This window comes from Corythoichthys intestinalis, chromosome 11 (genome assembly GCF_030265065.1).
Source record: "Corythoichthys intestinalis isolate RoL2023-P3 chromosome 11, ASM3026506v1, whole genome shotgun sequence".
NCBI lineage: Eukaryota > Metazoa > Chordata > Actinopteri > Syngnathiformes > Syngnathidae > Corythoichthys > Corythoichthys intestinalis.
Genome location: NC_080405.1, coordinates 5,005,001 through 5,025,973, shown reverse-complemented (window position 1 = coordinate 5,025,973; position 20,973 = coordinate 5,005,001). Strand labels below are relative to the sequence as shown.

Genomic DNA, 20,973 nt, shown 5'->3' with positions numbered 1-20,973 from the left:
TGAAAACGAGAGCTGCAAACTCAACCCAATGTGAGCTCCAACCACAAAACTAACAAGACAGTACATTGACCAGGGTTGATACCAACAAGATCTGTCCGTTCTTTCTTTGTCATGAAATAAACCAAAAAGCTTACAGCACCTGGTATTCCCAGGCGGTCTCCCATCCAAGTACTAACCAGGCCCGACCCTGCTTAGCTTCCGAGATCAGACGAGATCGGGCGTTCTCAGGGTAGTATGGCCGTAAGCTGGCAAAATTTGTGAAATATAGCTATACAAAAGGCGAAGGAGATCTGTTCTGGTACAAAAGATGAACCAGTTCAGTAAGGTTCCCTGAGTGAAATTAGGTTTCAAGTGGTCTGGTCATCTCGTGCTGTCAATGGCAGCTAACGAGGTAATCACCATTTAAAACGCACAGAGTTGCGTGAAAACGAGAGCTACAAACTCAACCCGATGTGAGCTCCAACCACAAAACTAACAAGACAATACATTGACCTCAGTTGATACCAACAAGATCTGTCTGTTCTTTCTTTGTCATGAAATAAACCAAAAAGCTTACAGCACCTGGTATTCCCAGGCGGTCTCCCATCCAAGTACTAACCAGGCCCGACCCTGCTTAGCTTCCGAGATCAGACGAGATCCGGCGTTCTCAGGGTAGTATGGCCGTAAGCTGGCAAAGCTTGTGAAATATCGCTATACAAAAGGCGAAGGAGATGTGTTCTGGTACAAAAGACGAACCAGTTCAGTTCAGTTCAGTCAGGTTCCCTGAGGGAAATTAGATTTCAAGTGGTCTGGTCATCTCGTGCTGTCAATGGCAGCTAACGAGGTAATCACCATTTAAAACGCACAGAGTTGGGTGAAAACGAGAGCTGCAAACTCAACCCAATGTGAGCTCCAACCACAAAACTAACAAGACAGTACATTGACCTCAGTTGATACCAACAAGATCTGTCTGTTCTTTCTTTGTCATGAAATAAACCAAAAAGCTTACAGCACCTGGTATTCCCAGGCGGTCTCCCATCCAAGTACTAACCATGCCCGACCCTGCTTAGCTTCCGAGATCAGACGAGATCGGGCGTTCTCAGGGTAGTATGGCCGTAAGCTGGCAAAGCTTGTGAAATATCGCTATACAAAAGGCGAAGGAGATCTGATCGGGCGTTCTCAGGGTAGTATGGCCGTAAGCTGGCAAAATTTGTGAAATATAGCTATACAAAAGGCGAAGGAGATCTGTTCTGGTACAAAAGACGAACCAGTTCAGTTCAGTTCAGTCAGGTTCCCTGAGGGAAGTTAGGTTTCAAGTGGTCTGGTCATCTCGTGCTGTCAATGGCAGCTAACGAGGTAATCACCATCTAAAACGCACAGAGTTGGGTGAAAACGAGAGCTGCAAACTCAACCCGATGTGAGCTCCAACCACAAAACTAATAAAGACAATACATCGACCTCAATTGATACCAACAAGATCTGTCTGTTCTTTCTTTTTAATGAAATAAACCAAAAAGCTTACAGCACCTGGTATTCCCAGGCGGTCTCCCATCCAAGTACTAACCAGGCCCGACCCTGCTTAGCTTCCGAGATCAGACGAGATCGGGCGTTCTCAGGGTAGTATGGCCGTAAGCTGGCAAACTTTGTGAAATATAGCTATACAAAAGGCGAAGGAGATCTGTTCTGGTACAAAAGACGAACCAGTTCAGTTCAGTTCAGTCAGGTTCCCTGAGGGAAGTTAGGTTTCAAGTGGTCTGGTCATCTCGTGCTGTCAATGGCAGCTAACGAGGTAATCACCATTTAAAACGCACAGAGTTGGGTGAAAACGAGAGCTGCAAACTCAACCCAATGTGAGCTCCAACCACAAAACTAACAAGACAGTACATTGACCTCAGTTGATACCAACAAGATCTGTCTGTTCTTTCTTTGTCATGAAATAAACCAAAAAGCTTACAGCACCTGGTATTCCCAGGCGGTCTCCCATCCAAGTACTAACCAGGCCCGACCCTGCTTAGCTACCGAGATCAGACGAGATCGGGCGTTCTCAGGGTAGTATGGCCGTAAGCTGGCAAAGCTTGTGAAATATCGCTATACAAAAGGCGAAGGAGATCTGATCGGGCGTTCTCAGGGTAGTATGGCCGTAAGCTGGCAAAATTTGTGAAATATAGCTATACAAAAGGCGAAGGAGATCTGTTCTGGTACAAAAGACGAACCACTTCAGTTCAGTTCAGTCAGGTTCCCTGAGGGAAGTTAGGTTTCAAGTGGTCTGGTCATCTCGTGCTGTCAATGGCAGCTAACGAGGTAATCACCATTTAAAACGCACAGAGTTGGGTGAAAACGAGAGCTGCAAACTCAACCCAATGTGAGCTCCAACCACAAAACTAACAAGACAGTACATTGACCAGGGTTGATACCAACAAGATCTGTCTGTTCTTTCTTTGTCATGAAATAAACCAAAAAGCTTACAGCACCTGGTATTCCCAGGCGGTCTCCCATCCAAGTACTAACCAGGCCCGACCCTGCTTAGCTTCCGAGATCAGACGAGATCCGGCGTTCTCAGGGTAGTATGGCCGTAAGCTGGCAAAGCTTGTGAAATATCGCTATACAAAAGGCGAAGGAGATGTGTTCTGGTACAAAAGACGAACCAGTTCAGTTCAGTTCAGTCAGGTTCCCTGAGGGAAATTAGATTTCAAGTGGTCTGGTCATCTCGTGCTGTCAATGGCAGCTAACGAGGTAATCACCATTTAAAACGCACAGAGTTGGGTGAAAACGAGAGCTGCAAACTCAACCCAATGTGAGCTCCAACCACAAAACTAACAAGACAGTACATTGACCTCAGTTGATACCAACAAGATCTGTCTGTTCTTTCTTTGTCATGAAATAAACCAAAAAGCTTACAGCACCTGGTATTCCCAGGCGGTCTCCCATCCAAGTACTAACCATGCCCGACCCTGCTTAGCTTCCGAGATCAGACGAGATCGGGCGTTCTCAGGGTAGTATGGCCGTAAGCTGGCAAAGCTTGTGAAATATCGCTATACAAAAGGCGAAGGAGATCTGATCGGGCGTTCTCAGGGTAGTATGGCCGTAAGCTGGCAAAATTTGTGAAATATAGCTATACAAAAGGCGAAGGAGATCTGTTCTGGTACAAAAGACGAACCAGTTCAGTTCAGTTCAGTCAGGTTCCCTGAGGGAAGTTAGGTTTCAAGTGGTCTGGTCATCTCGTGCTGTCAATGGCAGCTAACGAGGTAATCACCATCTAAAACGCACAGAGTTGGGTGAAAACGAGAGCTGCAAACTCAACCCGATGTGAGCTCCAACCACAAAACTAACAAGACAATACATCGACCTCAATTGATACCAACAAGATCTGTCTGTTCTTTCTTTTTAATGAAATAAACCAAAAAGCTTACAGCACCTGGTATTCCCAGGCGGTCTCCCATCCAAGTACTAACCAGGCCCGACCCTGCTTAGCTTCCGAGATCAGACGAGATCGGGCGTTCTCAGGGTAGTATGGCCGTAAGCTGGCAAAATTTGTGAAATATAGCTATACAAAAGGCGAAGGAGATCTGTTCTGGTACAAAAGACGAACCAGTTCAGTTCAGTTCAGTCAGGTTCCCTGAGGGAAGTTAGGTTTCAAGTGGTCTGGTCATCTCGTGCTGTCAATGGCAGCTAACGAGGTAATCACCATTTAAAACGCACAGAGTTGGGTGAAAACGAGAGCTGCAAACTCAACCCAATGTGAGCTCCAACCACAAAACTAACAAGACAGTACATTGACCTCAGTTGATACCAACAAGATCTGTCTGTTCTTTCTTTGTCATGAAATAAACCAAAAAGCTTACAGCACCTGGTATTCCCAGGCGGTCTCCCATCCAAGTACTAACCAGGCCCGACCCTGCTTAGCTACCGAGATCAGACGAGATCGGGCGTTCTCAGGGTAGTATGGCCGTAAGCTGGCAAAGCTTGTGAAATATCGCTATACAAAAGGCGAAGGAGATCTGATCGGGCGTTCTCAGGGTAGTATGGCCGTAAGCTGGCAAAATTTGTGAAATATAGCTATACAAAAGGCGAAGGAGATCTGTTCTGGTACAAAAGACGAACCACTTCAGTTCAGTTCAGTCAGGTTCCCTGAGGGAAGTTAGGTTTCAAGTGGTCTGGTCATCTCGTGCTGTCAATGGCAGCTAACGAGGTAATCACCATTTAAAACGCACAGAGTTGGGTGAAAACGAGAGCTGCAAACTCAACCCAATGTGAGCTCCAACCACAAAACTAACAAGACAGTACATTGACCAGGGTTGATACCAACAAGATCTGTCCGTTCTTTCTTTGTCATGAAATAAACCAAAAAGCTTACAGCACCTGGTATTCCCAGGCGGTCTCCCATCCAAGTACTAACCAGGCCCGACCCTGCTTAGCTTCCGAGATCAGACGAGATCGGGCGTTCTCAGGGTAGTATGGCCGTAAGCTGGCAAAATTTGTGAAATATAGCTATACAAAAGGCGAAGGAGATCTGTTCTGGTACAAAAGACGAACCAGTTCAGTTCAGTTCAGTCAGGTTCCCTGAGGGAAGTTAGGTTTCAAGTGGTCTGGTCATCTCGTGCTGTCAATGGCAGCTAACGAGGTAATCACCATCTAAAACGCACAGAGTTGGGTGAAAACGAGAGCTGCAAACTCAACCAAATGTGAGCTCCAACCACAAAACTAACAAGACAGTACATTGACCTCAGTTGATACCAACAAGATCTGTCTGTTCTTTCTTTTTCATGAAATAAACCAAAAAGCTTACAGCACCTGGTATTCCCAGGCGGTCTCCCATCCAAGTACTAACCAGGCCCGACCCTGCTTAGCTTCCGAGATCAGACGAGATCCGGCGTTCTCAGGGTAGTATGGCCGTAAGCTGGCAAAATTTGTGAAATATAGCTATACAAAAGGCGAAGGAGATCTGTTCTGGTACAAAAGACGAACCAGTTCAGTTCAGTTCAGTCAGGTTCCCTGAGGGAAGTTAGGTTTCAAGTGGTCTGGTCATCTCGTGCTGTCAATGGCAGCTAACGAGGTAATCACCATTTAAAACGCACAGAGTTGGGTGAAAACGAGAGCTGCAAACTCAACCCAATGTGAGCTCCAACCACAAAACTAACAAGACAGTACATTGACCTCAGTTGATACCAACAAGATCTGTCTGTTCTTTCTTTGTCATGAAATAAACCAAAAAGCTTACAGCACCTGGTATTCCCAGGCGGTCTCCCATCCAAGTACTAACCAGGCCCGACCCTGCTTAGCTACCGAGATCAGACGAGATCGGGCTTTCTCAGGGTAGTATGGCCGTAAGCTGGCAAAGCTTGTGAAATATCGCTATACAAAAGGCGAAGGAGATCTGATCGGGCGTTCTCAGGGTAGTATGGCCGTAAGCTGGCAAAATTTGTGAAATATAGCTATACAAAAGGCGAAGGAGATCTGTTCTGGTACAAAAGACGAACCACTTCAGTTCAGTTCAGTCAGGTTCCCTGAGGGAAGTTAGGTTTCAAGTGGTCTGGTCATCTCGTGCTGTCAATGGCAGCTAACGAGGTAATCACCATTTAAAACGCACAGAGTTGGGTGAAAACGAGAGCTGCAAACTCAACCCAATGTGAGCTCCAACCACAAAACTAACAAGACAGTACATTGACCAGGGTTGATACCAACAAGATCTGTCCGTTCTTTCTTTGTCATGAAATAAACCAAAAAGCTTACAGCACCTGGTATTCCCAGGCGGTCTCCCATCCAAGTACTAACCAGGCCCGACCCTGCTTAGCTTCCGAGATCAGGCGTTCTCAGGGTAGTATGGCCGTAAGCTGGCAAAATTTGTGAAATATAGCTATACAAAAGGCGAAGGAGATCTGTTCTGGTACAAAAGATGAACCAGTTCAGTAAGGTTCCCTGAGTGAAATTAGGTTTCAAGTGGTCTGGTCATCTCGTGCTGTCAATGGCAGCTAACGAGGTAATCACCATTTAAAACGCACAGAGTTGCGTGAAAACGAGTGCTGCAAACTCAACCCGATGTGAGCTCCAACCACAAAACTAACAAGACAATACATTGACCTCAGTTGATACCAACAAGATCTGTCTGTTCTTTCTTTGTCATGAAATAAACCAAAAAGCTTACAGCACCTGGTATTCCCAGGAGGTCTCCCATCCAAGTACTAACCAGGCCCGACCCTGCTTAGCTTCCGAGATCAGACGAGATCGGGCGTTCTCAGGGTAGTATGGCCGTAAGCTGGCAAAGCTTGTGAAATATCGCTATACAAAAGGCGAAGGAGATCTGATCGGGCGTTCTCAGGGTAGTATGGCCGTAAGCTGGCAAACTTTGTGAAATATAGCTATACAAAAGGCGAAGGAGATCTGTTCTGGTACAAAAGACGAACCAGTTCAGTTCAGTTCAGTCAGGTTCCCTGAGGGAAGTTAGGTTTCAAGTGGTCTGGTCATCTCGTGCTGTCAATGGCAGCTAACGAGGTAATCACCATCTAAAACGCACAGAGTTGGGTGAAAACGGGAGCTGCAAACTCAACCAAATGTGAGCTCCAACCACAAAACTAACAAGACAGTACATTGACCTCAGTTGATACCAACAAGATCTGTCTGTTCTTTCTTTGTCATGAAATAAACCAAAAAGCTTACAGCACCTGGTATTCCCAGGCGGTCTCCCATCCAAGTACTAACCAGGCCCGACCCTGCTTAGCTTCCGAGATCAGACGAGATCGGGCGTTCTCAGGGTAGTATGGCCGTAAGCTGGCAAAATTTGTGAAATAAACCTATACAAAAGGCGAAGGAGATCTGTTCTGGTACAAAAGACGAACCACTTCAGTTCAGTTCAGTCAGGTTCCCTGAGGGAAGTTAGGTTTCAAGTGGTCTGGTCATCTCGTGCTGTCAATGGCAGCTAACGAGGTAATCACCATTTAAAACGCACAGAGTTGGGTGAAAACGAGAGCTGCAAACTCAACCCAATGTGAGCTCCAACCACAAAACTAACAAGACAGTACATTGACCAGGGTTGATACCAACAAGATCTGTCCGTTCTTTCTTTGTCATGAAATAAACCAAAAAGCTTACAGGACCTGGTATTCCCAGGCGGTCTCCCATCCAAGTACTAACCAGGTCCGACCCTGCTTAGCTTCCGAGATCAGACGAGATCGGGCGTTCTCAGGGTAGTATGGCCGTAAGCTGGCAAAGCTTGTAAAATATAGCTATACAAAAGGCGAAGGAGATCTGTTCTGGTACAAAAGATGAACCAGTTCAGTAAAGTTCCCTGAGTGAAATTAGGTTTCAAGTGGTCTGGTCATCTCGTGCTGTCAATGGCAGCTAACGAGGTAATCACCATTTAAAACGCACAGAGTTGGGTGAAAACGAGAGCTGCAAACTCAACCCGATGTGAGCTCCAACCACAAAACTAACAAGACAATACATTGACCTCAGTTGATACCAACAAGATCTGTCTGTTCTTTCTTTGTCATGAAATAAACCAAAAAGCTTACAGCACCTGGTATTCCCAGGCGGTCTCCCATCCAAGTACTAACCAGGCCCGACCCTGATTAGCTTCCGAGATCAGACGAGATCGGGCGTTCTCAGGGTAGTATGGCCGTAAGCTGGCAAAGCTTGTGAAATATCGCTATACAAAAGGCGAAGGAGATCTGATCGGGCGTTCTCAGGGTAGTATGGCCGTAAGCTGGCAAAATTTGTGAAATATAGCTATACAAAAGGCGAAGGAGATCTGTTCTGGTACAAAAGACGAACCAGTTCAGTTCAGTTCAGTCAGGTTCCCTGAGGGAAGTTAGGTTTCAAGTGGTCTGGTCATCTCGTGCTGTCAATGGCAGCTAACGAGGTAATCACCATCTAAAACGCACAGAGTTGGGTGAAAACGAGAGCTGCAAACTCAACCCGATGTGAGCTCCAACCACAAAACTAACAAGACAATACATCGACCTCAATTGATACCAACAAGATCTGTCTGTTCTTTCTTTTTAATGAAATAAACCAAAAAGCTTACAGCACCTGGTATTCCCAGGCGGTCTCCCATCCAAGTACTAACCAGGCCCGACCCTGCTTAGCTTCCGAGATCAGACGAGATCGGGCGTTCTCAGGGTAGTATGGCCGTAAGCTGGCAAAATTTGTGAAATATAGCTATACAAAAGGCGAAGGAGATCTGTTCTGGTACAAAAGACGAACCAGTTCAGTTCAGTTCAGTCAGGTTCCCTGAGGGAAGTTAGGTTTCAAGTGGTCTGGTCATCTCGTGCTGTCAATGGCAGCTAACGAGGTAATCACCATTTAAAACGCACAGAGTTGGGTGAAAACGAGAGCTGCAAACTCAACCCAATGTGAGCTCCAACCACAAAACTAACAAGACAGTACATTGACCTCAGTTGATACCAACAAGATCTGTCTGTTCTTTCTTTGTCATGAAATAAATCAAAAAGCTTACAGCACCTGGTATTCCCAGGCGGTCTCCCATCCAAGTACTAACCAGGCCCGACCCTGCTTAGCTACCGAGATCAGACGAGATCGGGCGTTCTCAGGGTAGTATGGCCGTAAGCTGGCAAAGCTTGTGAAATATCGCTATACAAAAGGCGAAGGAGATCTGATCGGGCGTTCTCAGGGTAGTATGGCCGTAAGCTGGCAAAATTTGTGAAATATAGCTATACAAAAGGCGAAGGAGATCTGTTCTGGTACAAAAGACGAACCACTTCAGTTCAGTTCAGTCAGGTTCCCTGAGGGAAGTTAGGTTTCAAGTGGTCTGGTCATCTCGTGCTGTCAATGGCAGCTAACGAGGTAATCACCATTTAAAACGCACAGAGTTGGGTGAAAACGAGAGCTGCAAACTCAACCCAATGTGAGCTCCAACCACAAAACTAACAAGACAGTACATTGACCAGGGTTGATACCAACAAGATCTGTCCGTTCTTTCTTTGTCATGAAATAAACCAAAAAGCTTACAGCACCTGGTATTCCCAGGCGGTCTCCCATCCAAGTACTAACCAGGCCCGACCCTGCTTAGCTTCCGAGATCAGACGAGATCGGGCGTTCTCAGGGTAGTATGGCCGTAAGCTGGCAAAATTTGTGAAATATAGCTATACAAAAGGCGAAGGAGATCTGTTCTGGTACAAAAGATGAACCAGTTCAGTAAGGTTCCCTGAGTGAAATTAGGTTTCAAGTGGTCTGGTCATCTCGTGCTGTCAATGGCAGCTAACGAGGTAATCACCATTTAAAACGCACAGAGTTGCGTGAAAACGAGAGCTGCAAACTCAACCCGATGTGAGCTCCAACCACAAAACTAACAAGACAATACATTGACCTCAGTTGATACCAACAAGATCTGTCTGTTCTTTCTTTGTCATGAAATAAACCAAAAAGCTTACAGCACCTGGTATTCCCAGGCGGTCTCCCATCCAAGTACTAACCAGGCCCGACCCTGCTTAGCTTCCGAGATCAGACGAGATCCGGCGTTCTCAGGGTAGTATGGCCGTAAGCTGGCAAAGCTTGTGAAATATCGCTATACAAAAGGCGAAGGAGATGTGTTCTGGTACAAAAGACGAACCAGTTCAGTTCAGTTCAGTCAGGTTCCCTGAGGGAAATTAGATTTCAAGTGGTCTGGTCATCTCGTGCTGTCAATGGCAGCTAATGAGGTAATCACCATTTAAAACGCACAGAGTTGGGTGAAAACGAGAGCTGCAAACTCAACCCAATGTGAGCTCCAACCACAAAACTAACAAGACAGTACATTGACCTCAGTTGATACCAACAAGATCTGTCTGTTCTTTCTTTGTCATGAAATAAACCAAAAAGCTTACAGCACCTGGTATTCCCAGGCGGTCTCCCATCCAAGTACTAACCATGCCCGACCCTGCTTAGCTTCCGAGATCAGACGAGATCGGGCGTTCTCAGGGTAGTATGGCCGTAAGCTGGCAAAATTTGTGAAATATAGCTATACAAAAGGCGAAGGAGATCTGTTCTGGTACAAAAGATGAACCAGTTCAGTAAGGTTCCCTGAGTGAAATTAGGTTTCAAGTGGTCTGGTCATCTCGTGCTGTCAATGGCAGCTAACGAGGTAATCACCATTTAAAACGCACAGAGTTGCGTGAAAACGAGTGCTGCAAACTCAACCCGATGTGAGCTCCAACCACAAAACTAACAAGACAATACATTGACCTCAGTTGATACCAACAAGATCTGTCTGTTCTTTCTTTGTCATGAAATAAACCAAAAAGCTTACAGCACCTGGTATTCCCAGGCGGTCTCCCATCCAAGTACTAACCAGGCCCGACCCTGCTTAGCTTCCGAGATCAGACGAGATCGGGCGTTCTCAGGGTAGTATGGCCGTAAGCTGGCAAAGCTTGTGAAATATCGCTATACAAAAGGCGAAGGAGATCTGATCGGGCGTTCTCAGGGTAGTATGGCCGTAAGCTGGCAAACTTTGTGAAATATAGCTATACAAAAGGCGAAGGAGATCTGTTCTGGTACAAAAGACGAACCAGTTCAGTTCAGTTCAGTCAGGTTCCCTGAGGGAAGTTAGGTTTCAAGTGGTCTGGTCATCTCGTGCTGTCAATGGCAGCTAACGAGGTAATCACCATCTAAAACGCACAGAGTTGGGTGAAAACGGGAGCTGCAAACTCAACCAAATGTGAGCTCCAACCACAAAACTAACAAGACAATACATCGACCTCAATTGATACCAACAAGATCTGTCTGTTCTTTCTTTTTAATGAAATAAACCAAAAAGCTTACAGCACCTGGTATTCCCAGGCGGTCTCCCATCCAAGTACTAACCAGGCCCGACCCTGCTTAGCTTCCGAGATCAGACGAGATCGGGCGTTCTCAGGGTAGTATGGCCGTAAGCTGGCAAAATTTGTGAAATATAGCTATACAAAAGGCGAAGGAGATCTGTTCTGGTACAAAAGACGAACCAGTTCAGTTCAGTTCAGTCAGGTTCCCTGAGGGAAGTTAGGTTTCAAGTGGTCTGGTCATCTCGTGCTGTCAATGGCAGCTAACGAGGTAATCACCATTTAAAACGCACAGAGTTGGGTGAAAACGAGAGCTGCAAACTCAACCCAATGTGAGCTCCAACCACAAAACTAACAAGACAGTACATTGACCTCAGTTGATACCAACAAGATCTGTCTGTTCTTTCTTTGTCATGAAATAAACCAAAAAGCTTACAGCACCTGGTATTCCCAGGCGGTCTCCCATCCAAGTACTAACCAGGCCCGACCCTGCTTAGCTACCGAGATCAGACGAGATCGGGCGTTCTCAGGGTAGTATGGCCGTAAGCTGGCAAAGCTTGTGAAATATCGCTATACAAAAGGCGAAGGAGATCTGATCGGGCGTTCTCAGGGTAGTATGGCCGTAAGCTGGCAAAATTTGTGAAATATAGCTATACAAAAGGCGAAGGAGATCTGTTCTGGTACAAAAGACGAACCACTTCAGTTCAGTTCAGTCAGGTTCCCTGAGGGAAGTTAGGTTTCAAGTGGTCTGGTCATCTCGTGCTGTCAATGGCAGCTAACGAGGTAATCACCATTTAAAACGCACAGAGTTGGGTGAAAACGAGAGCTGCAAACTCAACCCAATGTGAGCTCCAACCACAAAACTAACAAGACAGTACATTGACCAGGGTTGATACCAACAAGATCTGTCCGTTCTTTCTTTGTCATGAAATAAACCAAAAAGCTTACAGCACCTGGTATTCCCAGGCGGTCTCCCATCCAAGTACTAACCAGGCCCGACCCTGCTTAGCTTCCGAGATCAGACGAGATCGGGCGTTCTCAGGGTAGTATGGCCGTAAGCTGGCAAAATTTGTGAAATATAGCTATACAAAAGGCGAAGGAGATCTGTTCTGGTACAAAAGACGAACCAGTTCAGTTCAGTTCAGTCAGGTTCCCTGAGGGAAGTTAGGTTTCAAGTGGTCTGGTCATCTCGTGCTGTCAATGGCAGCTAACGAGGTAATCACCATCTAAAACGCACAGAGTTGGGTGAAAACGAGAGCTGCAAACTCAACCAAATGTGAGCTCCAACCACAAAACTAACAAGACAGTACATTGACCTCAGTTGATACCAACAAGATCTGTCTGTTCTTTCTTTTTCATGAAATAAACCAAAAAGCTTACAGCACCTGGTATTCCCAGGCGGTCTCCCATCCAAGTACTAACCAGGCCCGACCCTGCTTAGCTTCCGAGATCAGACGAGATCCGGCGTTCTCAGGGTAGTATGGCCGTAAGCTGGCAAAATTTGTGAAATATAGCTATACAAAAGGCGAAGGAGATCTGTTCTGGTACAAAAGACGAACCAGTTCAGTTCAGTTCAGTCAGGTTCCCTGAGGGAAGTTAGGTTTCAAGTGGTCTGGTCATCTCGTGCTGTCAATGGCAGCTAACGAGGTAATCACCATTTAAAACGCACAGAGTTGGGTGAAAACGAGAGCTGCAAACTCAACCCAATGTGAGCTCCAACCACAAAACTAACAAGACAGTACATTGACCTCAGTTGATACCAACAAGATCTGTCTGTTCTTTCTTTGTCATGAAATAAACCAAAAAGCTTACAGCACCTGGTATTCCCAGGCGGTCTCCCATCCAAGTACTAACCAGGCCCGACCCTGCTTAGCTACCGAGATCAGACGAGATCGGGCGTTCTCAGGTTAGTATGGCCGTAAGCTGGCAAAGCTTGTGAAATATCGCTATACAAAAGGCGAAGGAGATCTGATCGGGCGTTCTCAGGGTAGTATGGCCGTAAGCTGGCAAAATTTGTGAAATATAGCTATACAAAAGGCGAAGGAGATCTGTTCTGGTACAAAAGACGAACCACTTCAGTTCAGTTCAGTCAGGTTCCCTGAGGGAAGTTAGGTTTCAAGTGGTCTGGTCATCTCGTGCTGTCAATGGCAGCTAACGAGGTAATCACCATTTAAAACGCACAGAGTTGGGTGAAAACGAGAGCTGCAAACTCAACCCAATGTGAGCTCCAACCACAAAACTAACAAGACAGTACATTGACCAGGGTTGATACCAACAAGATCTGTCCGTTCTTTCTTTGTCATGAAATAAACCAAAAAGCTTACAGCACCTGGTATTCCCAGGCGGTCTCCCATCCAAGTACTAACCAGGCCCGACCCTGCTTAGCTTCCGAGATCAGACGAGATCGGGCGTTCTCAGGGTAGTATGGCCGTAAGCTGGCAAAATTTGTGAAATATAGCTATACAAAAGGCGAAGGAGATCTGTTCTGGTACAAAAGATGAACCAGTTCAGTAAGGTTCCCTGAGTGAAATTAGGTTTCAAGTGGTCTGGTCATCTCGTGCTGTCAATGGCAGCTAACGAGGTAATCACCATTTAAAACGCACAGAGTTGCGTGAAAACGAGTGCTGCAAACTCAACCCGATGTGAGCTCCAACCACAAAACTAACAAGACAATACATTGACCTCAGTTGATACCAACAAGATCTGTCTGTTCTTTCTTTGTCATGAAATAAACCAAAAAGCTTACAGCACCTGGTATTCCCAGGCGGTCTCCCATCCAAGTACTAACCAGGCCCGACCCTGCTTAGCTTCCGAGATCAGACGAGATCGGGCGTTCTCAGGGTAGTATGGCCGTAAGCTGGCAAAGCTTGTGAAATATCGCTATACAAAAGGCGAAGGAGATCTGATCGGGCGTTCTCAGGGTAGTATGGCCGTAAGCTGGCAAACTTTGTGAAATATAGCTATACAAAAGGCGAAGGAGATCTGTTCTGGTACAAAAGACGAACCAGTTCAGTTCAGTTCAGTCAGGTTCCCTGAGGGAAGTTAGGTTTCAAGTGGTCTGGTCATCTCGTGCTGTCAATGGCAGCTAACGAGGTAATCACCATCTAAAACGCACAGAGTTGGGTGAAAACGGGAGCTGCAAACTCAACCAAATGTGAGCTCCAACCACAAAACTAACAAGACAGTACATTGACCTCAGTTGATACCAACAAGATCTGTCTGTTCTTTCTTTGTCATGAAATAAACCAAAAAGCTTACAGCACCTGGTATTCCCAGGCGGTCTCCCATCCAAGTACTAACCAGGCCCGACCCTGCTTAGCTTCCGAGATCAGACGAGATCGGGCGTTCTCAGGGTAGTATGGCCGTAAGCTGGCAAAATTTGTGAAATAAACCTATACAAAAGGCGAAGGAGATCTGTTCTGGTACAAAAGACGAACCACTTCAGTTCAGTTCAGTCAGGTTCCCTGAGGGAAGTTAGGTTTCAAGTGGTCTGGTCATCTCGTGCTGTCAATGGCAGCTAACGAGGTAATCACCATTTAAAACGCACAGAGTTGGGTGAAAACGAGAGCTGCAAACTCAACCCAATGTGAGCTCCAACCACAAAACTAACAAGACAGTACATTGACCAGGGTTGATACCAACAAGATCTGTCCGTTCTTTCTTTGTCATGAAATAAACCAAAAAGCTTACAGGACCTGGTATTCCCAGGCGGTCTCCCATCCAAGTACTAACCAGGTCCGACCCTGCTTAGCTTCCGAGATCAGACGAGATCGGGCGTTCTCAGGGTAGTATGGCCGTAAGCTGGCAAAGCTTGTAAAATATAGCTATACAAAAGGCGAAGGAGATCTGTTCTGGTACAAAAGATGAACCAGTTCAGTAAAGTTCCCTGAGTGAAATTAGGTTTCAAGTGGTCTGGTCATCTCGTGCTGTCAATGGCAGCTAACGAGGTAATCACCATTTAAAACGCACAGAGTTGGGTGAAAACGAGAGCTGCAAACTCAACCCGATGTGAGCTCCAACCACAAAACTAACAAGACAATACATTGACCTCAGTTGATACCAACAAGATCTGTCTGTTCTTTCTTTGTCATGAAATAAACCAAAAAGCTTACAGCACCTGGTATTCCCAGGCGGTCTCCCATCCAAGTACTAACCAGGCCCGACCCTGATTAGCTTCCGAGATCAGACGAGATCGGGCGTTCTCAGGGTAGTATGGCCGTAAGCTGGCAAAGCTTGTGAAATATCGCTATACAAAAGGCGAAGGAGATCTGATCGGGCGTTCTCAGGGTAGTATGGCCGTAAGCTGGCAAAATTTGTGAAATATAGCTATACAAAAGGCGAAGGAGATCTGTTCTGGTACAAAAGACGAACCAGTTCAGTTCAGTTCAGTCAGGTTCCCTGAGGGAAGTTAGGTTTCAAGTGGTCTGGTCATCTCGTGCTGTCAATGGCAGCTAACGAGGTAATCACCATCTAAAACGCACAGAGTTGGGTGAAAACGAGAGCTGCAAACTCAACCCGATGTGAGCTCCAACCACAAAACTAACAAGACAATACATCGACCTCAATTGATACCAACAAGATCTGTCTGTTCTTTCTTTTTAATGAAATAAACCAAAAAGCTTACAGCACCTGGTATTCCCAGGCGGTCTCCCATCCAAGTACTAACCAGGCCCGACCCTGCTTAGCTTCCGAGATCAGACGAGATCGGGCGTTCTCAGGGTAGTATGGCCGTAAGCTGGCAAAATTTGTGAAATATAGCTATACAAAAGGCGAAGGAGATCTGTTCTGGTACAAAAGACGAACCAGTTCAGTTCAGTTCAGTCAGGTTCCCTGAGGGAAGTTAGGTTTCAAGTGGTCTGGTCATCTCGTGCTGTCAATGGCAGCTCACGAGGTAATCACCATTTAAAACGCACAGAGTTGGGTGAAAACGAGAGCTGCAAACTCAACCCAATGTGAGCTCCAACCACAAAACTAACAAGACAGTACATTGACCTCAGTTGATACCAACAAGATCTGTCTGTTCTTTCTTTGTCATGAAATAAACCAAAAAGCTTACAGCACCTGGTATTCCCAGGCGGTCTCCCATCCAAGTACTAACCAGGCCCGACCCTGCTTAGCTACCGAGATCAGACGAGATCGGGCGTTCTCAGGGTAGTATGGCCGTAAGCTGGCAAAGCTTGTGAAATATCGCTATACAAAAGGCGAAGGAGATCTGATCGGGCGTTCTCAGGGTAGTATGGCCGTAAGCTGGCAAAATTTGTGAAATATAGCTATACAAAAGGCGAAGGAGATCTGTTCTGGTACAAAAGACGAACCACTTCAGTTCAGTTCAGTCAGGTTCCCTGAGGGAAGTTAGGTTTCAAGTGGTCTGGTCATCTCGTGCTGTCAATGGCAGCTAACGAGGTAATCACCATTTAAAACGCACAGAGTTGGGTGAAAACGAGAGCTGCAAACTCAACCCAATGTGAGCTCCAACCACCAAACTAACAAGACAGTACATTGACCAGGGTTGATACCAACAAGATCTGTCCGTTCTTTCTTTGTCATGAAATAAACCAAAAAGCTTACAGCACCTGGTATTCCCAGGCGGTCTCCCATCCAAGTACTAACCAGGCCCGACCCTGCTTAGCTTCCGAGATCAGACGAGATCGGGCGTTCTCAGGGTAGTATGGCCGTAAGCTGGCAAAATTTGTGAAATATAGCTATACAAAAGGCGAAGGAGATCTGATCGGGCGTTCTCAGGGTAGTATGGCCGTAAGCTGGCAAACTTTGTGAAATATAGCTATACAAAAGGCGAAGGAGATCTGTTCTGGTACAAAAGACGAACCAGTTCAGTTCAGTTCAGTCAGGTTCCCTGAGGGAAGTTAGGTTTCAAGTGGTCTGGTCATCTCGTGCTGTCAATGGCAGCTAACGAGGTAATCACCATCTAAAACGCACAGAGTTGGGTGAAAACGGGAGCTGCAAACTCAACCAAATGTGAGCTCCAACCACAAAACTAACAAGACAGTACATTGACCTCAGTTGATACCAACAAGATCTGTCTGTTCTTTCTTTGTCATGAAATAAACCAAAAAGCTTACAGCACCTGGTATTCCCAGGCGGTCTCCCATCCAAGTACTAACCAGGCCCGACCCTGCTTAGCTTCCGAGATCAGACGAGATCGGGCGTTCTCAGGGTAGTATGGCCGTAAGCTGGCAAAATTTGTGAAATAAACCTATACAAAAGGCGAAGGAGATCTGTTCTGGTACAAAAGACGAACCACTTCAGTTCAGTTCAGTCAGGTTCCCTGAGGGAAGTTAGGTTTCAAGTGGTCTGGTCATCTCGTGCTGTCAATGGCAGCTAACGAGGTAATCACCATTTAAAACGCACAGAGTTGGGTGAAAACGAGAGCTGCAAACTCAACCCAATGTGAGCTCCAACCACAAAACTAACAAGACAGTACATTGACCAGGGTTGATACCAACAAGATCTGTCCGTTCTTTCTTTGTCATGAAATAAACCAAAAAGCTTACAGGACCTGGTATTCCCAGGCGGTCTCCCATCCAAGTACTAACCAGGTCCGACCCTGCTTAGCTTCCGAGATCAGACGAGATCGGGCGTTCTCAGGGTAGTATGGCCGTAAGCTGGCAAAGCTTGTAAAATATAGCTATACAAAAGGCGAAGGAGATCTGTTCTGGTACAAAAGATGAACCAGTTCAGTAAAGTTCCCTGAGTGAAATTAGGTTTCAAGTGGTCTGGTCATCTCGTGCTGTCAATGGCAGCTAACGAGGTAATCACCATTTAAAACGCACAGAGTTGGGTGAAAACGAGAGCTGCAAACTCAACCCGATGTGAGCTCCAACCACAAAACTAACAAGACAATACATTGACCTCAGTTGATACCAACAAGATCTGTCTGTTCTTTCTTTGTCATGAAATAAACCAAAAAGCTTACAGCACCTGGTATTCCCAGGCGGTCTCCCATCCAAGTACTAACCAGGCCCGACCCTGATTAGCTTCCGAGATCAGACGAGATCGGGCGTTCTCAGGGTAGTATGGCCGTAAGCTGGCAAAGCTTGTGAAATATCGCTATACAAAAGGCGAAGGAGATCTGATCGGGCGTTCTCAGGGTAGTATGGCCGTAAGCTGGCAAAATTTGTGAAATATAGCTATACAAAAGGCGAAGGAGATCTGTTCTGGTACAAAAGACGAACCAGTTCAGTTCAGTTCAGTCAGGTTCCCTGAGGGAAGTTAGGTTTCAAGTGGTCTGGTCATCTCGTGCTGTCAATGGCAGCTAACGAGGTAATCACCATCTAAAACGCACAGAGTTGGGTGAAAACGAGAGCTGCAAACTCAACCCGATGTGAGCTCCAACCACAAAACTAACAAGACAATACATCGACCTCAGTTGATACCAACAAGATCTGTCTGTTCTTTCTTTTTAATGAAATAAACCAAAAAGCTTACAGCACCTGGTATTCCCAGGCGGTCTCCCATCCAAGTACTAACCAGGCCCGACCCTGCTTAGCTTCCGAGATCAGACGAGATTGGGCGTTCTCAGGGTAGTATGGCCGTAAGCAGGCAAAATTTGTGAAATATAGCTATACAAAAGGCGAAGGAGATGTGTTCTGGTACAAAAGACGAACCAGTTCAGTTCAGTTCAGTCAGGTTCCCTGAGGGAAGTTAGGTTTCAAGTGGTCTGGTCATCTCGTGCTGTCAATGGCAGCTAACGAGGTAATCACCATCTAAAACGCACAGAGTTGGGTGAAAACGAGAGCTGCAAACTCAACCAAATGTGAGCTCCAACCACAAAACTAACAAGACAGTACATTGACCTCAGTTGATACCAACAAGATCTGTCTGTTCTTTCTTTGTCATGAAATAAACCAAAAAGCTTACAGCACCTGGTATTCCCAGGCGGTCTCCCATCCAAGTACTAACCAGGCCCGACCCTGCTTAGCTTCCGAGATCAGACGAGATCGGGCGTTCTCAGGGTAGTATGGCCGTAAGCTGGCAAAGCTTGTGAAATATAGCTATACAAAAGGCGAAGGAGATCTGTTCTGGTACAAAAGATGAACCAGTTCAGTAAGGTTCCCTGAGTGAAATTAGGTTTCAAGTGGTCTGGTCATCTCGTGCTGTCAATGGCAGCTAACGAGGTAATGACCATTTAAAACGCACAGAGTTGGGTGAAAACGAGAGCTGCAAACTCAACCCGATGTGAGCTCCAACCACAAAACTAACAAGACAGTACATCGACCTCAGTTGATACCAACAAGATCTGTCTGTTCTTTCTTTTTAATGAAATAAACCAAAAAGCTTACAGCACCTGGTATTCCCAGGCGGTCTCCCATCCAAGTACTAACCAGGCCCGACCCTGCTTAGCTTCCGAGATCAGACGAGATCGGGCGTTCTCAGGGTAGTATGGCCGTAAGCTGGCAAAGCTTGTGAAATATCGCTATACAAAAGGCGAAGGAGATCTGATCGGGCGTTCTCAGGGTAGTATGGCCGTAAGCTGGCAAAATTTGTGAAATATAGCTATACAAAAGGCGAAGGAGATCTGTTCTGGTACAAAAGACGAACCAGTTCAGTTCAGTCAGGTTCCCTGAGGGAAGTTAGGTTTCAAGTGGTCTGGTCATCTCGTGCTGTCAATGGCAGCTAACGAGGTAATCACCATTTAAAACGCACAGAGTTGGGTGAAAACGAGAGCTGCAAACTCAACCCAATGTGAGCTCCAACCACAAAACTAACAAGATAGTACATTGACCAGGGTTGATACCAACAAGATCTGTCTGTTCTTTCTTTGTCATGAAATAAACCAAAAAGCTTACAGCACCTGGTATTCCCAGGCGGTCTCCCATCCAAGTACTAACCAGGCCCGACCCTGCTTAGCTTCCGAGATCAGACGAGATCGGGCGTTCTCAGGGTAGTATGGCCGTAAGCTGGCAAAACTTGTGAAATATCGCTATACAAAAGGCGAAGGAGATCTGATCGGGCGTTCTCAGGGTAGTATGGCCGTAAGCTGGCAAAATTTGTGAAATATAGCTATACAAAAGGCGAAGGAGATCTGTTCTGGTACAAAAGACGAACCAGTTCAGTTCAGTCAGGTTCCCTGAGGGAAGTTAGGTTTCAAGTGGTCTGGTCATCTCGTGCTGTCAATGGCAGCTAACGAGGTAATCACCATCTAAAACGCACAGAGTTGGGTGAAAACGAGAGCTGCAAACTCAACCCGATGTGAGCTCCAACCACAAAACTAACAAGACAATACATCGACCTCAGTTGATACCAACAAGATCTGTCTGTTCTTTCTTTTTAATGAAATAAACCAAAAAGCTTACAGCACCTGGTATTCCCAGGCGGTCTCCCATCCAAGTACTAACCAGGCCCGACCCTGCTTAGCTTCCGAGATCAGACGAGATCGGGCGTTCTCAGGGTAGTATGGCCGTAAGCTGGCAAAATTTGTGAAATATAGCTATACAAAAGGCGAAGGAGATCTGTTCTGGTACAAAAGACGAACCAGTTCAGTTCAGTTCAGTCAGGTTCCCTGAGGGAAGTTAGGTTTCAAGTGGTCTGGTCATCTCGTGCTGTCAATGGCAGCTAACGAGGTAATCACCATCTAAAACGCACAGAGTTGGGTGAAAACGAGAGCTGCAAACTCAACCAAATGTGAGCTCCAACCACAAAACTAACAAGACAGTACATTGACCTCAGTTGATACCAACAAGATCTGTCTGTTCTTTCTTTTTCATGAAATAAACCAAAAAGCTTACAGCACCTGGTATTCCCAGGCGGTCTCCCATCCAAGTACTAACCAGGCCCGACCCTGCTTAGCTTCCGAGATCAGACGAGATCCGGCGTTCTCAGGGTAGTATGGCCGTAAGCTGGCAAAATTTGTGAAATATAGCTATACAAAAGGCGAAGGAGATGTGTTCTGGTACAAAAGACGAACCAGTTCAGTTCAGTTCAGTCAGGTTCCCTGAGGGAAATTAGATTTCAAGTGGTCTGGTCATCTCGTGCTGTCAATGGCAGCTAACGAGGTAATCACCATCTAAAACGCACAGAGTTGGGTGAAAACGAGAGCTGCAAACTCAACCCGATGTGAGCTCCAACCACAAAACTAACAAGACAATACATCGACCTCAATTGATACCAACAAGATCTGTCTGTTCTTTCTTTTTAATGAAATAAACCAAAAAGCTTACAGCACCTGGTATTCCCAGGCGGTCTCCCATCCAAGTACTAACCAGGCCCGACCCTGCTTAGCTTCCGA

At 46.1% G+C, this 20,973-nt stretch overlaps 45 non-coding genes and 1 pseudogene across 45 annotated transcripts in view; all 46 read right to left on the bottom strand.

The window, feature by feature from the left end:
• Positions 1 to 127: 127 nt before the first annotated feature.
• Positions 128 to 246, bottom strand: LOC130925617 (5S ribosomal RNA). Its single transcript, XR_009065818.1, has one exon. It is a non-coding gene; the product is annotated as a 5S ribosomal RNA (ribosomal RNA).
• A 303-nt stretch (positions 247 to 549) lies between these two features.
• On the bottom strand, positions 550 to 668 carry LOC130925066 (5S ribosomal RNA). The gene has a single exon (XR_009065356.1). It is a non-coding gene; the product is annotated as a 5S ribosomal RNA (ribosomal RNA).
• Positions 669 to 981: 313 nt separating this feature from the next.
• LOC130925039 (5S ribosomal RNA) lies at positions 982 to 1,100 on the bottom strand. Its single transcript, XR_009065330.1, has one exon. It is a non-coding gene; the product is annotated as a 5S ribosomal RNA (ribosomal RNA).
• A 394-nt stretch (positions 1,101 to 1,494) lies between these two features.
• LOC130925605 (5S ribosomal RNA) lies at positions 1,495 to 1,613 on the bottom strand. The gene has a single exon (XR_009065817.1). It is a non-coding gene; the product is annotated as a 5S ribosomal RNA (ribosomal RNA).
• Positions 1,614 to 1,926: 313 nt separating this feature from the next.
• Positions 1,927 to 2,045, bottom strand: LOC130924685 (5S ribosomal RNA). Its single transcript, XR_009064984.1, has one exon. It is a non-coding gene; the product is annotated as a 5S ribosomal RNA (ribosomal RNA).
• A 393-nt stretch (positions 2,046 to 2,438) lies between these two features.
• On the bottom strand, positions 2,439 to 2,557 carry LOC130925065 (5S ribosomal RNA). The gene has a single exon (XR_009065355.1). It is a non-coding gene; the product is annotated as a 5S ribosomal RNA (ribosomal RNA).
• A 313-nt stretch (positions 2,558 to 2,870) lies between these two features.
• Positions 2,871 to 2,989, bottom strand: LOC130925037 (5S ribosomal RNA). Its single transcript, XR_009065328.1, has one exon. It is a non-coding gene; the product is annotated as a 5S ribosomal RNA (ribosomal RNA).
• Positions 2,990 to 3,382: 393 nt separating this feature from the next.
• On the bottom strand, positions 3,383 to 3,501 carry LOC130925594 (5S ribosomal RNA). Its single transcript, XR_009065816.1, has one exon. It is a non-coding gene; the product is annotated as a 5S ribosomal RNA (ribosomal RNA).
• Positions 3,502 to 3,814: 313 nt separating this feature from the next.
• On the bottom strand, positions 3,815 to 3,933 carry LOC130924684 (5S ribosomal RNA). The gene has a single exon (XR_009064983.1). It is a non-coding gene; the product is annotated as a 5S ribosomal RNA (ribosomal RNA).
• A 393-nt stretch (positions 3,934 to 4,326) lies between these two features.
• On the bottom strand, positions 4,327 to 4,445 carry LOC130925582 (5S ribosomal RNA). The gene has a single exon (XR_009065814.1). It is a non-coding gene; the product is annotated as a 5S ribosomal RNA (ribosomal RNA).
• Positions 4,446 to 4,758: 313 nt separating this feature from the next.
• LOC130925064 (5S ribosomal RNA) lies at positions 4,759 to 4,877 on the bottom strand. The gene has a single exon (XR_009065354.1). It is a non-coding gene; the product is annotated as a 5S ribosomal RNA (ribosomal RNA).
• A 313-nt stretch (positions 4,878 to 5,190) lies between these two features.
• LOC130925242 (5S ribosomal RNA) lies at positions 5,191 to 5,309 on the bottom strand. The gene has a single exon (XR_009065528.1). It is a non-coding gene; the product is annotated as a 5S ribosomal RNA (ribosomal RNA).
• Positions 5,310 to 5,702: 393 nt separating this feature from the next.
• Positions 5,703 to 5,811, bottom strand: LOC130925640 (uncharacterized; annotated as a pseudogene).
• Positions 5,812 to 6,114: 303 nt separating this feature from the next.
• LOC130926037 (5S ribosomal RNA) lies at positions 6,115 to 6,233 on the bottom strand. The gene has a single exon (XR_009066064.1). It is a non-coding gene; the product is annotated as a 5S ribosomal RNA (ribosomal RNA).
• Positions 6,234 to 6,626: 393 nt separating this feature from the next.
• LOC130925570 (5S ribosomal RNA) lies at positions 6,627 to 6,745 on the bottom strand. Its single transcript, XR_009065813.1, has one exon. It is a non-coding gene; the product is annotated as a 5S ribosomal RNA (ribosomal RNA).
• A 313-nt stretch (positions 6,746 to 7,058) lies between these two features.
• LOC130925328 (5S ribosomal RNA) lies at positions 7,059 to 7,177 on the bottom strand. The gene has a single exon (XR_009065611.1). It is a non-coding gene; the product is annotated as a 5S ribosomal RNA (ribosomal RNA).
• Positions 7,178 to 7,480: 303 nt separating this feature from the next.
• Positions 7,481 to 7,599, bottom strand: LOC130924824 (5S ribosomal RNA). Its single transcript, XR_009065122.1, has one exon. It is a non-coding gene; the product is annotated as a 5S ribosomal RNA (ribosomal RNA).
• Positions 7,600 to 7,992: 393 nt separating this feature from the next.
• On the bottom strand, positions 7,993 to 8,111 carry LOC130925558 (5S ribosomal RNA). Its single transcript, XR_009065811.1, has one exon. It is a non-coding gene; the product is annotated as a 5S ribosomal RNA (ribosomal RNA).
• A 313-nt stretch (positions 8,112 to 8,424) lies between these two features.
• Positions 8,425 to 8,543, bottom strand: LOC130924683 (5S ribosomal RNA). Its single transcript, XR_009064982.1, has one exon. It is a non-coding gene; the product is annotated as a 5S ribosomal RNA (ribosomal RNA).
• Positions 8,544 to 8,936: 393 nt separating this feature from the next.
• On the bottom strand, positions 8,937 to 9,055 carry LOC130925546 (5S ribosomal RNA). Its single transcript, XR_009065809.1, has one exon. It is a non-coding gene; the product is annotated as a 5S ribosomal RNA (ribosomal RNA).
• A 303-nt stretch (positions 9,056 to 9,358) lies between these two features.
• LOC130925063 (5S ribosomal RNA) lies at positions 9,359 to 9,477 on the bottom strand. Its single transcript, XR_009065353.1, has one exon. It is a non-coding gene; the product is annotated as a 5S ribosomal RNA (ribosomal RNA).
• A 313-nt stretch (positions 9,478 to 9,790) lies between these two features.
• On the bottom strand, positions 9,791 to 9,909 carry LOC130925036 (5S ribosomal RNA). Its single transcript, XR_009065327.1, has one exon. It is a non-coding gene; the product is annotated as a 5S ribosomal RNA (ribosomal RNA).
• A 303-nt stretch (positions 9,910 to 10,212) lies between these two features.
• LOC130925535 (5S ribosomal RNA) lies at positions 10,213 to 10,331 on the bottom strand. Its single transcript, XR_009065808.1, has one exon. It is a non-coding gene; the product is annotated as a 5S ribosomal RNA (ribosomal RNA).
• Positions 10,332 to 10,724: 393 nt separating this feature from the next.
• LOC130925524 (5S ribosomal RNA) lies at positions 10,725 to 10,843 on the bottom strand. The gene has a single exon (XR_009065799.1). It is a non-coding gene; the product is annotated as a 5S ribosomal RNA (ribosomal RNA).
• Positions 10,844 to 11,156: 313 nt separating this feature from the next.
• On the bottom strand, positions 11,157 to 11,275 carry LOC130924681 (5S ribosomal RNA). Its single transcript, XR_009064980.1, has one exon. It is a non-coding gene; the product is annotated as a 5S ribosomal RNA (ribosomal RNA).
• A 393-nt stretch (positions 11,276 to 11,668) lies between these two features.
• Positions 11,669 to 11,787, bottom strand: LOC130925513 (5S ribosomal RNA). Its single transcript, XR_009065788.1, has one exon. It is a non-coding gene; the product is annotated as a 5S ribosomal RNA (ribosomal RNA).
• A 313-nt stretch (positions 11,788 to 12,100) lies between these two features.
• On the bottom strand, positions 12,101 to 12,219 carry LOC130925062 (5S ribosomal RNA). Its single transcript, XR_009065352.1, has one exon. It is a non-coding gene; the product is annotated as a 5S ribosomal RNA (ribosomal RNA).
• A 313-nt stretch (positions 12,220 to 12,532) lies between these two features.
• On the bottom strand, positions 12,533 to 12,651 carry LOC130925243 (5S ribosomal RNA). The gene has a single exon (XR_009065529.1). It is a non-coding gene; the product is annotated as a 5S ribosomal RNA (ribosomal RNA).
• Positions 12,652 to 13,044: 393 nt separating this feature from the next.
• LOC130925502 (5S ribosomal RNA) lies at positions 13,045 to 13,163 on the bottom strand. The gene has a single exon (XR_009065777.1). It is a non-coding gene; the product is annotated as a 5S ribosomal RNA (ribosomal RNA).
• Positions 13,164 to 13,466: 303 nt separating this feature from the next.
• Positions 13,467 to 13,585, bottom strand: LOC130925489 (5S ribosomal RNA). Its single transcript, XR_009065766.1, has one exon. It is a non-coding gene; the product is annotated as a 5S ribosomal RNA (ribosomal RNA).
• A 393-nt stretch (positions 13,586 to 13,978) lies between these two features.
• Positions 13,979 to 14,097, bottom strand: LOC130925478 (5S ribosomal RNA). Its single transcript, XR_009065755.1, has one exon. It is a non-coding gene; the product is annotated as a 5S ribosomal RNA (ribosomal RNA).
• A 313-nt stretch (positions 14,098 to 14,410) lies between these two features.
• LOC130925327 (5S ribosomal RNA) lies at positions 14,411 to 14,529 on the bottom strand. Its single transcript, XR_009065609.1, has one exon. It is a non-coding gene; the product is annotated as a 5S ribosomal RNA (ribosomal RNA).
• A 303-nt stretch (positions 14,530 to 14,832) lies between these two features.
• On the bottom strand, positions 14,833 to 14,951 carry LOC130924823 (5S ribosomal RNA). Its single transcript, XR_009065121.1, has one exon. It is a non-coding gene; the product is annotated as a 5S ribosomal RNA (ribosomal RNA).
• Positions 14,952 to 15,344: 393 nt separating this feature from the next.
• On the bottom strand, positions 15,345 to 15,463 carry LOC130925465 (5S ribosomal RNA). The gene has a single exon (XR_009065743.1). It is a non-coding gene; the product is annotated as a 5S ribosomal RNA (ribosomal RNA).
• A 313-nt stretch (positions 15,464 to 15,776) lies between these two features.
• LOC130924680 (5S ribosomal RNA) lies at positions 15,777 to 15,895 on the bottom strand. The gene has a single exon (XR_009064979.1). It is a non-coding gene; the product is annotated as a 5S ribosomal RNA (ribosomal RNA).
• Positions 15,896 to 16,288: 393 nt separating this feature from the next.
• LOC130925454 (5S ribosomal RNA) lies at positions 16,289 to 16,407 on the bottom strand. The gene has a single exon (XR_009065732.1). It is a non-coding gene; the product is annotated as a 5S ribosomal RNA (ribosomal RNA).
• A 393-nt stretch (positions 16,408 to 16,800) lies between these two features.
• Positions 16,801 to 16,919, bottom strand: LOC130925442 (5S ribosomal RNA). Its single transcript, XR_009065721.1, has one exon. It is a non-coding gene; the product is annotated as a 5S ribosomal RNA (ribosomal RNA).
• A 313-nt stretch (positions 16,920 to 17,232) lies between these two features.
• Positions 17,233 to 17,351, bottom strand: LOC130925326 (5S ribosomal RNA). Its single transcript, XR_009065608.1, has one exon. It is a non-coding gene; the product is annotated as a 5S ribosomal RNA (ribosomal RNA).
• Positions 17,352 to 17,654: 303 nt separating this feature from the next.
• Positions 17,655 to 17,773, bottom strand: LOC130924822 (5S ribosomal RNA). The gene has a single exon (XR_009065120.1). It is a non-coding gene; the product is annotated as a 5S ribosomal RNA (ribosomal RNA).
• Positions 17,774 to 18,166: 393 nt separating this feature from the next.
• Positions 18,167 to 18,285, bottom strand: LOC130925146 (5S ribosomal RNA). The gene has a single exon (XR_009065434.1). It is a non-coding gene; the product is annotated as a 5S ribosomal RNA (ribosomal RNA).
• A 313-nt stretch (positions 18,286 to 18,598) lies between these two features.
• Positions 18,599 to 18,717, bottom strand: LOC130925430 (5S ribosomal RNA). Its single transcript, XR_009065710.1, has one exon. It is a non-coding gene; the product is annotated as a 5S ribosomal RNA (ribosomal RNA).
• Positions 18,718 to 19,020: 303 nt separating this feature from the next.
• Positions 19,021 to 19,139, bottom strand: LOC130925419 (5S ribosomal RNA). Its single transcript, XR_009065699.1, has one exon. It is a non-coding gene; the product is annotated as a 5S ribosomal RNA (ribosomal RNA).
• Positions 19,140 to 19,527: 388 nt separating this feature from the next.
• On the bottom strand, positions 19,528 to 19,646 carry LOC130925408 (5S ribosomal RNA). The gene has a single exon (XR_009065688.1). It is a non-coding gene; the product is annotated as a 5S ribosomal RNA (ribosomal RNA).
• A 388-nt stretch (positions 19,647 to 20,034) lies between these two features.
• LOC130925396 (5S ribosomal RNA) lies at positions 20,035 to 20,153 on the bottom strand. Its single transcript, XR_009065677.1, has one exon. It is a non-coding gene; the product is annotated as a 5S ribosomal RNA (ribosomal RNA).
• A 313-nt stretch (positions 20,154 to 20,466) lies between these two features.
• On the bottom strand, positions 20,467 to 20,585 carry LOC130925060 (5S ribosomal RNA). Its single transcript, XR_009065350.1, has one exon. It is a non-coding gene; the product is annotated as a 5S ribosomal RNA (ribosomal RNA).
• A 313-nt stretch (positions 20,586 to 20,898) lies between these two features.
• LOC130925384 (5S ribosomal RNA) overlaps positions 20,899 to 20,973 on the bottom strand; it is a 119-nt gene continuing 44 nt past the window's right edge. Inside the window, exon 1 of the ribosomal RNA XR_009065665.1 lies at positions 20,899 to 20,973. This exon is cut by the window's right edge and continues 44 nt beyond it. This is a non-coding gene — a ribosomal RNA (5S ribosomal RNA).